The 13,781-nt window shown below is 46.0% G+C and overlaps 1 long non-coding RNA gene across 1 annotated transcript; it reads left to right on the top strand.

Annotated features, from left to right (window-relative positions):
* Positions 1-1,958: 1,958 nt before the first annotated feature.
* Positions 1,959-6,038, top strand: LOC129145033 (uncharacterized). Its single transcript, XR_008550027.1, has 3 exons — positions 1,959-2,067; positions 2,385-2,529; positions 5,954-6,038. It is a non-coding gene; the product is annotated as an uncharacterized LOC129145033 (long non-coding RNA).
* The last annotated feature ends 7,743 nt before the right edge of the window (positions 6,039-13,781 follow it).

Genomic DNA, 13,781 nt, shown 5'->3' with positions numbered 1-13,781 from the left:
CTCTGCCCAGAAGCTTCCGCCCGGCGAAGCTCATGAAAGCTTGGGACGAGTGTGCCTTCCCAGGAGCCGAATGGCCAGAAATTGGCCTAGGGAGCTCCCTGTCCACTCTTCTCACCTCACTTCGAACCCGCTCGTAAATAACCTCCCGCCGCCTGCGCTGCAAACTTCCCGGCGCGGTGCCGCGATCCGTGGGCGAGGCGGGGACACTGGGCCGCTCCTCCGCGCTCTGCCCAGGCCATGAGTGGCTTTGCTCAGAGGTGAGACCACGACTGTGGTTCCGTTTCCCCCTTGGCAGCTCCGACCGTCACCGCCGACCTCCCAACTCCCGGGAGTCTGCCCCCGGGAGACGCAGTCTTGGGGGGCTGGCGAGGGCGCAAAGTGCGCGCGCGGGCCGGGGCGAGAGGGGGGGCGGCTGCCGGTCTCTCCGCGGGACCTGTCGCCAGGCCGGCCGCGGCGGGTGAGTGATGAGGGCAGAGAAGGGCGCCCATAAATCGCGGGTGTCAGGGCGAAAAACTCTCTTTATTGTCTGCGTGATGGATGGGCCCGGGGACGAGACACCAAATACTTCGTATCGCCTTTAAATGGGAACACATTTTCCGCGGCCATAATTCATGTTTTTTAAATAGAAAGTTTGAAATGTTGCCTATATTTCACCGGCCCTGACATATTTATGAATCGCTCCCTGCATGCAAATATCATTATTTAAAGCGCCGGGGAGAGCTCGGAGGAGGGGAGGAGGCGCGGCCCCCGGGACGTGGGGGTGATGAACCCGGGAAATGGGACTGAAGGGGGGGCATTTCCCTAAAGGGCCGACAATGAGGCGCGGTGCAAAGCCATATCCGGAAGCCCAGTGCACCGCGGCCGCCGCCAGACCCGGCACAGCAACTGGAGGAAGTTTGTACGAAGGACAGGCCCCTGCCTCTGTCGGGAAACCGGGGAGCATTTTGTGACCCTCTTTGAGGCCCTGTTCGGAGCCGGTCACCTTTTCCAAGAAAGAAGTAAAAATAAATAAATAAATAAAAATAACTTAACAAACGCAAATAATAACAATCCAACATGTTTTCGTGTCTTTGCACTGCATCGATTTTATTGATTTTCATTCTGCAAACCTGAGATTGTGTGCGCCCGGGCGGGGCGACTGTCAGACCCCAGTCACCACGGCGAGTGTGTAGGGGGGGCGCTAACCCTCCTGTGCCCGGGCCGGCACCCGCCCCCACCCACCCAGCGCACCCCACCCACCCAGCGCACCCCACTTCCGCACAACGGAGCCTGCGCAGGACGCGGGGACACAAATAACCCGGCCCCCAGGCCCTGGGGGGCTTCAGCCCCGCCCCCTCGGCCTCCTCAGAGTGCTGCAGCTCTCTTGGGGTCCGCACCCGCCCTCCCGGATCCCCGCGGTCCGTACAGTCGCTTTGGAAAAGAGCCAGGCACCTGCCATGAGACTCGCCCCAGTCCGTCCGGCCCGGGAGACACCCACACCTGCGCCCCTACTAGCCGAGGCTTTACCTGTGCGGTCCCCCGCGGCGCCTGCCGCCGCGCCGGTTACAGAAATGAAAGGGAGGGCGGGGGAGTGGAAGGGACAGAGAGCACAGCCGAAGACGGGCCGATAAGCAGACCCAGGGCCTCCTCTTCAGACCTGGCGTCGGGGCCCTGGCGGAACTCGCTCTAGGAGCCGAGCTGCGCCGGGGACGCGAGCCCCGGGAAGAGCTGGGGGAACCGGCCTCGGGAGGGCGGGGTGCGCCGGGTGGCACTTCCGCCAGGGGCGGGGCCGCGGGCTGCGGCGCCGGCCCCGCCTCCCGCCACGCCGGCCCCGCCCCCGCCACGCCGGCCCCGCCCCCGCCACGCCGGCCCCGCCCCCGCCACCACGGCTCTCCCTCAGCTCTCCAGGCTCCGCCCCGCCGGGTGGGCGGCGGGAGCTCCAAAGTCTCCCGAGGCCTGGCGCATCAGCAGGGGCTCGTGGGAGGGCGGTGGGCTGCTGCTTTCCCCCCACCTGGGGGTTCTAAGAATTTTTAAGTCACAGGAACACACGCATATACACATCAGCAACCTCAGCCTGAAAACTCGCACGTAAGACTTTGGTCAGACTTTTTGGTCTTTTGGTAGCGCTGAGGCCTGCCCATCCCCCGGGGCTCCCAAGCATTCTCTGGGAGCCGACCAGTAGTCCCCTCAGGCAGCTGGGAATCCATATCCGAGCCTACAGCACCCCCTCACACCCCTGCCCCCCGCCCCCACCCCGTCTTTTAGGAAGAGCAAAAAGCTAACACTTTTTGAGTTTTCACTTTGTGCATAACCTGTTTTATAGATAAATTGTGCACGGAGAGAAGAAATGGGTCTTGCCTCACTTCTGTTTCATCCATGGTCTCACCTCTTCTTTAAATTCCCAGCATGCCAAGCCATCACTGCCACCGGAGGAATCTTGCCTGGCTTTTACTTACCTTCAGGGGGAGTGTCCGCCCTCTGCTAATCACCTCCACTTGAGGCTGCGGCCAGTGCTGACTGGAAGCAGGATCCACACAGAGGAGGAGAAAGGTACAGTTGGGGTGTGCTCAACTCAGCCCCTGGGCAGCTCTGGACCTGATGGGTAAACCTGACCAATAAGTCTTTCCTGTTGTTTCCCTGTAGTCCACGTAGAAGCCAGAATGATCTTTTTTTTCTTTTAAAGCAAATTAGACCATGTTTGTCCTCTGCTTAAAAGCCGCTAGGTTTTCATTGTTCTTAGGATCAAGTTGAGCTCCTGGCAGGAAGGTCTCTGCAGCTTGATTTGCCTCAGCCCACCTTTCTGCCTTTGCTTGTCTTCTGTCTCCCCTTCCTCACCTCCTGCTATCAGAGGCTGCTTTTTATTACTCATATGTGCCATGCTGCTCCTCACCTCACCCCACCTCACCTCACCTCGGGGTCTTGCTAATACTTTTCTTTCTATCTGGAATGACCTTCTGTTCTTCTCTTTACCTCACTCACTGTTCTCTCAACATTTCAGCTTAAACACCACTTCCCTCCAACCTCCCACCTGGTACTTGGCTAGGGTTCTTGTAACTCTTTCTCAGAACATTTATCACTGGGGACTTATTGAGAATCTATCCCCTTCATTCAATGGAAATTCCAAGGGAGTAGAAAACGGGGCTATTCCTTCAAGGAATGAAGAGCATTTATATGCACCATCAACTGTGCTGAATGAATGAATGATAACTTTGGGGTTCACTGCACTTTTAGGGGCCACCAGTAAGTATTCTCTGTGTTCTCAGAACCTAAATTGTTTTCAGTTTAATAAGGGAGATAAGGCAAGTCTCATCGGAAAAATTGCACCAATTGTGGGTTTCTGTATTATAAATGTCAAGTCAGTGAATGTTGGAGGCGGTGGGAGAGGAGAAGTAGCTATGGTTTTCCAGCCATTTATTCAAAGTGCTAGATGTGCTGGTTATAAAATTAAATTAAAAATTACCCTCCCCCATGACCATTTTCCCCAACATTTATTTATTTATTTATTTATTTATTTCCCCCCAATATTTAGACATGCATGTCCCACAGCTCTACTGGCCCCCGTTCCTTTTCCTCACATCACAATTATTGCCATCATAGTTCAGTTCTTTATTAACTTGTGAAGCAGCTCCTACAAGAAACTTCTGACTGTTCTCTCCATCCTCAGCCCCTTTTTTTTCTAACTCATTATATATATATATATATATATATATATATATATATTCCTGCCAGATTAATTTTCTTGGTCACATCATTGCCTAGCCCAGAAATCTTCAGTGGCTCTCCATCATCTACATATAACAATTGATTCTTTATCAGCTGGCTCCAAACTACTTTTAAAAAGCTTTGATTAAGTTGCATTCCAAAATTACAAAAGAGACATGTTAACTTCAACCAGCAAAGCACTCAAAGATATATAAAGAAAAACATTATGATCTTCTCTCCATTTCCTACCCGGACTCTTGAGATACCAGTGTTAAAAAGCTGGGGTATTCAAATGCCCAAAAATAGATGACTGGATCAAGAAGATGTGGTACATATACACAATGGAATATTACTCAGCAATCAAAAAAGATAAACACATGCAGTTTGTAGCAACATGGATGGAGCTAGAAGGGATAATACTCAGCAAAATAAGTCTGAAAGAAAAAGAAAAATACCGGATGGTCTCACTCATAGCAGGAATTTAGAAAACCTAAATAAGGGACCAGGAAAAAGACTAATTAATACAAAGTAAAAATCACAATCAACAAGTAACTATGGACCAGAGACACACTGGGGTGGGGAGAAGGGGCAGGGAGAAGAAGGATTAGGGTCAAAATAAGGGGGGGGGGTGCAGTTGTATGAGGAATATAACCAAAGTGAAAATGTATACATTGTGCAAAAATGATGTAAGAATTATATAAAATAAAATATTGAAAAAAAGCTGGGTTATTACTTCCCTCTCTGTCTCCATGCTCACCATGCTCATATGAGCTGCACTCATATACTTGGGTCTATTTCTTGTTTATATAAAATGATTGTATTAGAGCTCTGTAGTTTGCTCATTCTTTTATGATAACAAATGTGTCTACAGATACAGAGATATTCATTTTAAAGCTACATAGTGTTCTATAGAATGGATATACCACGCTTATTCAGCCGTCCCCTGTTGATGGTCATATAGATTGTTCAGATTTTTTCCCACTAATAGAATCCCTTGTGTGTATATCCTTGCAATCGGTGATTTTGTTTCTGTAAGATAGACTACCAAAAATGCAGCTCTCTATACCCCAGCCATATCTAATTTCCTCACATGCTCTATATTTTCCCACTCCTCTGTCACCTTTCCCCATTATACTAATCTCCCATACTTATTCCCTGCAATGCCCAAATTTGATACAAGAAATTAGAATCAGCTGTCCAATATCCATCTCTTCCCCTCTCTCTCATCTGAGGCCCAGGCAGTGGTTCATGATTGATGTAGTTTTCATCTTTCACAGCTATCCTTGCAGTTAGGGATAGTTACATGACCTTGTCTTATCAAATGAGGCACGCAGAAAAGTAAGGGGATAGCAAAGCAGGAGGGGGCATATTGGGAAATACTTTTCTTTTCCTGGTCAAAAGAGATGATACAGATGTTTTGCCCCCTGCCCCTTTCCCCTTTTTCTTCCTTCCTCCTTCCATGAACTTGGGTAAAATATCTAGAGTCGTGGCAGCCATCTTGTGACCATGAGGAAAAGTCCAAGAGAATAGCAGAGAGAGACTTAATTCCGACATTACTGACACACTGAATCGCATCCAGCTATCCCACACTTCTAAAACTAGAGATATGTTAGAAAAATAAAACCCGCTTGCTTTAAAATTGGGAGTTTTGGGCCTCCCCTGGTGACGCAGGCAGTTGAGCGCAGCGCTGTGAAGCTGTCCCAGCCTCTGCAGCGCTGGTTCGATCCTGGTAAGCTGGCGAGGGTCCCACATGGCGAGGCCGACCTCTCCTGTCGTGCCTGCTACTCCCCTCAGCAGTATGTTTCATCAGTCTGCCTATTCTGTTCCCCGCTCTGTCTCTGGTGAACCCTCTCACCCTCCTGCACATCTGGCCTGTACTCCTGTTTTTGTATAAAATAAATAAATAAATCTTTAAAAAAATAAAATAAAATTGGGAGTTTTAATGTAGTCCAACATATCCTTTGCCTGTCCCTTTCAGCTAATCATATTTCCAATTGTGTTGCACCTTGGAATACCACTATGGTGGTCAAAAAAAGGTTTTAGAAACCTTTTAGAAACTTGCCTTCAAGTGTAGTTTTTGACATAGCCTCAGAAGCAGCAAATAGTCTTGAGGGATGGCTTTGGAATTTTAGGATAGCTAATAGTCACTTGGCGTCACCTGGTCATACTGTTATCCTCACTGTTACTATAAATAATTGAATAGTGAACACGCAGTGTTTTTCACTTTTGTCTGCCCAGCATCTGAATACCCTTCCTGTTTGTTATAATGCAGGGCCTGCTTCCAACTGCAGAAGCTGAAGGGGCTGTATCCTCTTTCTCTTGCTCCTGACAGCTGAGGTTCCACCAACAGGATCCTTGACTTTCAAGGGGTGAGCAGAGGATTGGGGGAGGTTGGAAGCCCTACCAAGCAGCAGAAGAGACTCTGAGAAAAACCCAGAAGCAATACTGTGCCCAGCGCAGTGGTGTTGGCTCTAGGTGAGGCAACTTGGAGGTGACCACTGCTGCTGCATTGGGTGTGATAACTGCAGTCACTGAGCTAGTTACCTAACCATACCAGGGCTGACAACACCCCCCCATTTCCTAGCCACTCTTGGTTCTGGTCTATTTTCCAACTCTGGGTTTCCAATCTTATCAATTCTCTGAGCTTTCTGATAGTCTTATGAGAGATCCTTTCCTTTCAGTTGATTTGCATGTCCTGGCTCTTTGGGTGACTTCTTCTAAACAGGTCTGATGGCCACAGTGCTGAGTTGTGCCATTGGTTTCCTATGAGGGGTACTGGCAAGGACCCCAACACCAAACAGTCTAGCTAATTATGTCCATCCCAATCAGGCAAACTCAATGGGAAAAGTGGTAAATTCAGTAAAGAGAACCAGTCATGTTGAAATTGAGTGAGAGAACATACTTAATATTCAGATGATTTTATCAAATGCCTCTGGGTCTTAGATACAATCCTGGGTAGCTTCAGAATATTACCTCATATCAAAACCCAGTGAGAAAAGAATCATTATCCCATCTGGTTTGAGAATGTATAAACTTTTTTTCCTCTGCTTCTAGACTTCTCTCACACAAGCCTCAATGGCTGTCACTATGTCTGATTAGGGTTTGTAAGGCATTAAAGGACAGTGTCCAGAGTGATCACCTTAGCTGATTTTCAACTCTGATTCTTCTCAGCAGAGTATAAGAGTTTCAGTGCATGCTACTTCACTCAATGTGGAATGCAACCAATGGCATAGGAATATCTTTGGACTATCCTTCTTTGGGAAGGTGGTAGTCTAAAGCACTTGAAGTTTTATATGCAAGTACAGGGGTAGAATCAAGGAAGAAGTAGGAGGTGTTCCCTACACACTATACTCTCCCAAACACCTGACCTTGGCCAACATGCTTCATGCCTTTGGGTGCATTGCTTTTTCTGCCTTTTTCTTACTTTTTCTCTGTATCTCAGTCTCTACTTCTTTCCTTCCACCCCTCCCACTATTCCAAATACTAAATAAGGGTATGAATGATGTCACCCTGCTTTTTCCCCTGCACAGTCTACCATATACATTAATGATGTTCAAAAAGTATTGGTTACGTGAAGACATTTAAAAATATTTATTCTTCTTAGTCCCTATACTGTTGTTACTGAAACATAGGTCTTGGGAATTCTTTCTGCTACACAGTTCTTGTGCCATATTCAAATTTGCTGAATTGCATTTGAAGAGCCAAAGACTTTGGTATATCCCCCTTCTTCCTGCCCTGCTTCTTTAGAAGTAAAGTTTTGGGTTTTTTTTTTTTTGCCACTTTATGGTGTAGGGCCAGCCTTCTAAGCAGGCATGAAGGACTCTGTGAGTGAGAAGTTGAGGCAGTGACCTGAGGAGATAGCTGATAATGAGGAGAGTGGGTCTGCCAGGACTGGTGGGGGTTGCATATTTGGGGTGTCTGGTGAGGATCAGCTCTGCTGTAGCCTCAGCATCATCTTCAGACTTCTTCCTCTTTAACCATAATTAGCCATCAGCTTCTGTAGCTTGATTCTGCCTTTGACTTGGGAGTTTCGTAAGCACTATGCAATGAATGAAGAATGAGTTACAGCCTGCAGAACCAGAGTGCAAAAGGAGTTAGTAAACATGCCAAAGTGAGACTGAAAGTCACGGGAATAAAAAGTAGATTAGCCCAAAATATTACAGAGATAAAAAGTCAGGGTGCAAGGGCTTTCTGGGAAGGATGGCAGTCCACCTTCCCCTGGGAGCTTCCTTAGTGATCCCCACCTCCATCTAAGAGCCTCCTCAGAAGTCTCCTCCCAGCCCTACTTCCCAAACACTGCTTTCATTGATCCTGCATTGTTCTGAACTCTCCTGGACAACCCATTTTCTATCAACACATGTTTTGTCTTCAAAGTCAAAGCTTACTCTGCACTGTCCCACAGTTAAGCTACCCAGCCAGCGGGGTCTTCCCACCTTGAACCCGCAGACCCTCTTCACTGCTTCTGAGGTTCCTTCTAGTACCATCTGACTTGGGGCTCAGCTTCTCCTTCCCTGCCTTCATCAATGTAGGTCATAGAGCAGCAGCCTGTGATGACTTAAGAACCAACTGCTTGGTTCTTGAGAACAGTACTAGTCATATTTACTGGATGTAGGGCTTGATGGCAAAGTTCTTAACCTCTGATTTTTTAATTCCCTCCTGTGCAAAATGGATATAATAATGATACCTACCTCATAGGTCAATGGATAAATTAAATGAGACAATGCATGTTCCTGGCACATAGAAAGTGCTCCAAGTGGTCATCATTATTATTCTTTCCCTGTGTTCTCTGTTACCGTTGATCCCCTGGCATGCTGCCTGTGCCACTTATCTGGCATTTAATTATTGACTAATTGAGGATATCTTTTATTAGTGATTTAAATGTGTACTGGTGAGCTTTGTTTGTCTGTTCACACACAAGTTCCCAATTAGATTTAAAGCTCTTCCAAGTCTGAGCCAGATGCTTTCTTTATATTTGCAACACAGACTAGCAGAGTACTAAGTAAAAAATAGGCACAAATGAACACTTATCAAAATGAGTAGTAAAACAATGCCCAGGTAACCCTTTTACAACCATGATTTGCCATAATCGTCATAGCAATCCTATAAAGTATGTAGTGTTATCCCCATTTTACAGAAGAGGACACTGAGGTTCATAGAGGGGAAACCACTTGCCAAAGTTTTGAAGGTCATAGTTCTTTTCTGCCTCACAATGGCCTCCTTCAACTTTCAGAAATCCTGTTAATTCCTCTCTATTATGCTCTAATGCCCAAATGCCCCTTCTTTGCTAGCGCAGTTCAGTATTCCTGCTAGCTCTAACATCCTTTCCATGTACCTGTGGGGAGAGATGTTGGTGATACATTATTAAATGAAAAACAAAAAACAAAAAAACAACTGGTTATGAAAGAGCAGGGACATCACATACCCAAACTTAATACTAGAAGGTAGACTGCAAAGGTATTTATGTGTCCAGCCACTGGGCATAGTAGGGGGTGGAGTCATGGGTGATTTTAACTCTCTTTTGCACACCTATAGTTCTCCTGCAAACATTTATTACCTTTATAAACAGAGAGAAAACAGTACAAGTTTTGTTTGGTAGTTTAACAGAGGTTGGTTTGTCTTCAGAACTCTCTTTCCTTACTTGCCCCTCCCAGTTGCCTTTTTACCAAAAAAAAAAAAAAAAGGCTCCTAATAGAGACCACCGATTTTCTACTCCTTCCCTCCTTTCGGCTCTGAGCCAGGTGGGCAGAGGCCCATCCCTGGCACTTATTAGTCACAGGTTTGAAATGCAGGGGAGGGCTGGGGAGGGAGAAGTGATTGGTGTGGGGTGGGAATTTGGGGATTCTTTTATCCCCTGCATCTCAAAGGCTGACAGGCTCTTGAGGGGTGGAAATGACTGGTAATTAGTGAACCTTCTCTGCTGCACACACTAAAGACACACTTCACAGTCTCTGTGACCTCTGCAGCCCGGTGAGTCTTTGTTATGTAGATGCTCTTAATTGGGTGAGTCACTTACTGCAAACAGCTTCTGGAGAAAGCACTGTGGGCTGTTTCTGGGAGGCTTGCTACCAGGGATTCTAACTCAGGATGAGGGGGTGGAGTGGTCTCACAGCAATGGTCTCTAAATAACTCCACCCCATCCATTGAAGCAGAGAGTGGTCCCCAGGACTTGGAGTCAGCTCAGTCAGCTTCTAGGGGGAGTGTTAAACTATGACCCATGTTCTCCTTCCTCTCTCCCCCTTCTTTTCCAGTTCATAACTCACCTATTCTGGGCAACACTGGGACTATTTTGAGATATAAAATGGGTTTTCCTAATTCAAGGAGCTGACCACCTAGTTGGGAAGTTAAGACAGACATAACATTACATAACGACACCATATAGCAGGCATCAGCGCTGGGCACATTGTGAAGCCTAGAGGTTTTACAGATGACCCCATAGTAGTCATGGAGGACTGGAGCACTGGAAAAAGCTTGTCAACAAACACCTGGAATGGGTTGTGGGAAGGGGGATTCCCAGGATGAGGAGACTTCATAAACAATAGCATTGCTGGGTCACCTTCATACCCTAAGTCAGGATCCCCAGCACAAAAAGGAGCGGCAGGTATAGGAAGCGAGGTTCAGAATGACTCATAGGGTTGGAGGGGTAAAGGCATGTACACTTTTAAAATGTATCAAATCCCCCCCTCCATCTGCAATTTTAGTGAATGGTACCATCTTGGTTCCTGCATCCTCAGCTCCCAAACAACATATCCTGGTAGCTGGGAGCAATCTCTCCCTCCAGGCCCTCACCAGCCTTCATGGGGGTTGGATGCTCTTGCAGACATTTTCCTGATCCTACCTTCCCTCCTAACCCATGTTCCCCAAAACTGCTAGACCACTTGCTCTAAAAACCACTTTACTGCAATTGTGCTCAAAGTTGAGGCCTACAGAACTCTTTGTGATCGTCCCTAGACCTCCCTCTTTGTGTTTTTACCATCTTACCAATGACGGCCATGTTGTTAAATCCAATGGTTAATTCTCTGTCCTTGATTTTCTTGACTCTAAATAGTACTGGACACATTGCTCCCTCCCTCTTTCTTTAATTTCTTAACATTTTATTTATAACATTTTTCAAACAGGAAAAAATTTAAAGAACAGGATAATGAGTGCACAATTCCCTTCACCCAGACTCATCAGCTGCTAATGTTACCATGTTTGTGAACTTTCTCTTTCATATGCACCTGCTTTTTTTTTTCCTTGAAGCATTGGAAAGCTGTTGGTATCTTAATTTTTACCCCTAGCTTCTCCAGCTTGCATCTCTTAAGGAAAAGAATATTCTTTTATGAAACTACAATACAATTAGCACATCTAAGAAAAGTAACATTAATTTGATGTCATCAAATGGTTCAAATTTAAATGTTCCCAATTATACCTAAAATGTCTTTTTAGCTGTTACCCACCCTACCCCCCACTCCCAGTTCCAGTATCCAATAAAGGATCATGCATTGCATTTGGCTGTCAGGTCTCTTTAGCCCATTTCTATATAGAATATTCTTCCCTGCCCTCCCCTTCCCCATCACGATATTGACATTTTGGATAGTGTAACCCAACTGCTTTGAAGACTATTCCATTTTCTGGAGTTGTCATTTCCTCACTAGTAGATTCTGGTTAAACATTTTGGCAAGAACAGCATGTGGGTGGAATGTCCTTCCCATTTTGTCACATCACAGGCCATATTGTCAAGTTGTCTAGCCCTTGGAGATGCTCAAAGAGCCCTTTGAGCTCTTGGGTAGGGTTGTGATCACTAAATCTTTCCACTAAAGGTAAGAGTTCCCCTTTGTAATTTATGGGCTATCTGTGGAATGCTGCTTTGAGATCATGTGAATTTTCTCTCACCTAGTGCTTTCAACATCCTGGATGATCCCTGGTCATTACATTGCAATCCTGTTTTTTTTGGATTACTTTCTTTTTCTTGGTTTCCAGGGCATGGCTTTCCTTTGTTTCTTTTTGACCTTTCCAGCTGCTCATTCTCAGTCTTTTTTGGTCCTCCCCTCCTCCTTGACCTCTAACTTTTAGCACTCTTAGGACTTTTTATCCTGTTTTTTTTTTTTTTGTTGTTGTTGTTCTTAAATGTCATCTAAAAGCTTAAGGCTCAAAATTTCTAATGTAAGTCCTGATCTGTTTTCTTAACTCTATACTGGTGTATCCAACTCTTTCTTTTCTGCTCATATGTCTCAAAATCATCTCAAACTTCTCAGGTCCAAAAGGGATCCTCCAATTTTCTCATTCATTTCATTGTGACAACTCCATCCTTCTAGTTGCTCAGGCCAAAATCTTGGAATTAGCCTTGACTCTTCTGGTTCTCATACTCTTTTTTTTTTTTTTTTAAAGATGTATTTATACAAGAACTGGGGTACAGGCAAGATATGCGGGAGGGTGAGAGGATTCACCAGAGACAGAGTGGGGAACAGAACAGGCAGATTGGCTGAAACACATTGCTGAGGGGAGCAGCGGGTGAGACAGGAGAGGTCTACTGCGCCTTGTGGGTTGCTCCGTGGCCTGTGGGGATCGAACCGGCACTGCAGAGGCTGTGGACAGCTTCATAGTGCTGTGCTCAACCGCCTGCGCCACCAGGGAGGCCCTGTTTCTCATATTCTTGATGTCAAATCCATCAGAAAATTCTTCAGGATACATTCAGGCCTTGTTCACTGTTTCCAGAATTCCTGGGATAGCCTGCCATCTGCTTTCCCTACTTCTAACCTTCCCTGTTCATGGTTCATTCTGGCAATAATAGCAGCCAGAACAATGTTTGCAAAATGTGGATCCTCTGCTCAAGGACCCCCATCTCATCTGGAGAACATGCTGAAGCCCTAACTTCAGTATCTTAGGTCCTCGATGATCTGCCTTCCATTTTTACCCTACAACCTCCTTCCCAAACCTGCCAGGTACACGTCTGCCTCTGGGCCTTTGCACTTGCTGTTAATGCTGCCTGGAGCATATCCACCTTAGATGTTTACCTGGCTCTCCCTCTCTTCCTGCAGGTCTTGACTTAAATATGACTTCTTAGTGGGATCTTCCCTGATCATCCTATCTACCCCTGGCACTTCTTATCCCCTTTCTGTCCTGCATTGTTCTCCATAACACTTACCACTACCTGACATATTCTGTATTTACTTATTATCTACCCCGGACTGAGAATAAGCTCTACAAGGACATAAACTTTGTTTTCTTTAGTGCTCTGTACCCAAGAGTTTAGATTAGTGTCAGGTATACAGCAGGCACACAATACATATATATATATTTTTTGAATAAGCACATTAAATGAATGAATTTCTAATACCTCAGCATAAGCTATAAACTCTCTGGCTTCTAAGTAAGTGCTGGTGGTCTAAAATGCCTATATTCTCTACTGGCCACTGTTAGTGATTATAGTAGATGAAAGACTAGGGTATGCCTTGAATTTGGGGTTAGGATTCAGATGGTAGCCCTGAGATGGAACCTATCAATCTAATGTTGGCATGTCTTGTGTGTCTTTGCATTTACATGTATTTTTGTTTACTTTTCTGTATCTGTGAGAGTCTACCGGTTCTGTACAAGGGTTAGCAATCCTTCTATCTTTTCCTCTTCAAGAAAACTACAGATATTTATAGGGCTTTTGAACCTTTGTGTGCCCCTGATTCCTCTGCCTCCAGCTGCTGTATCACAAGGCTCTAACTTTGGAGCTGAGGAACAATCCAAAGCCGGGGGCAGCTCTACCAGAATATGCCCTTGGAAACACTGAAGTTCACGCTTACCCCTCAAGCATAAGCAAGGTGGCAACTAGAAACTAAGAGAACATTCATAGCTTTTGCATTTGCTGGAAAACCCTTCTATGTCTGGAAAACCCTTCTCCAAGGTCTTCTCATGAATTGGCTCCTTTGTATCATTGAGACTTCTGCTCAAATGTTGCTCCCCTGGAGAATCTTCCCAGAACATCCCACAGCTATGCTGGGCTATGCAGTTTCTTTATCACAAAAGTGCCGTGACTAGGCCAAAGTCGCCCACACTCTGCTCATCAAGAATGTTGCATGAGAAAGTTTCTGAAGGACTAGCAGAGACCTTGGGCATTATATTTAAGTCAGCAT

This window comes from Talpa occidentalis, unplaced genomic scaffold (genome assembly GCF_014898055.3).
Source record: "Talpa occidentalis isolate TD23 unplaced genomic scaffold, MPIMG_talOcc4v2.1 talOcc4.8, whole genome shotgun sequence".
NCBI classification, from domain to species: domain Eukaryota; kingdom Metazoa; phylum Chordata; class Mammalia; order Eulipotyphla; family Talpidae; genus Talpa; species Talpa occidentalis.
This window is presented reverse-complemented; position numbering and strand designations above follow the sequence as displayed.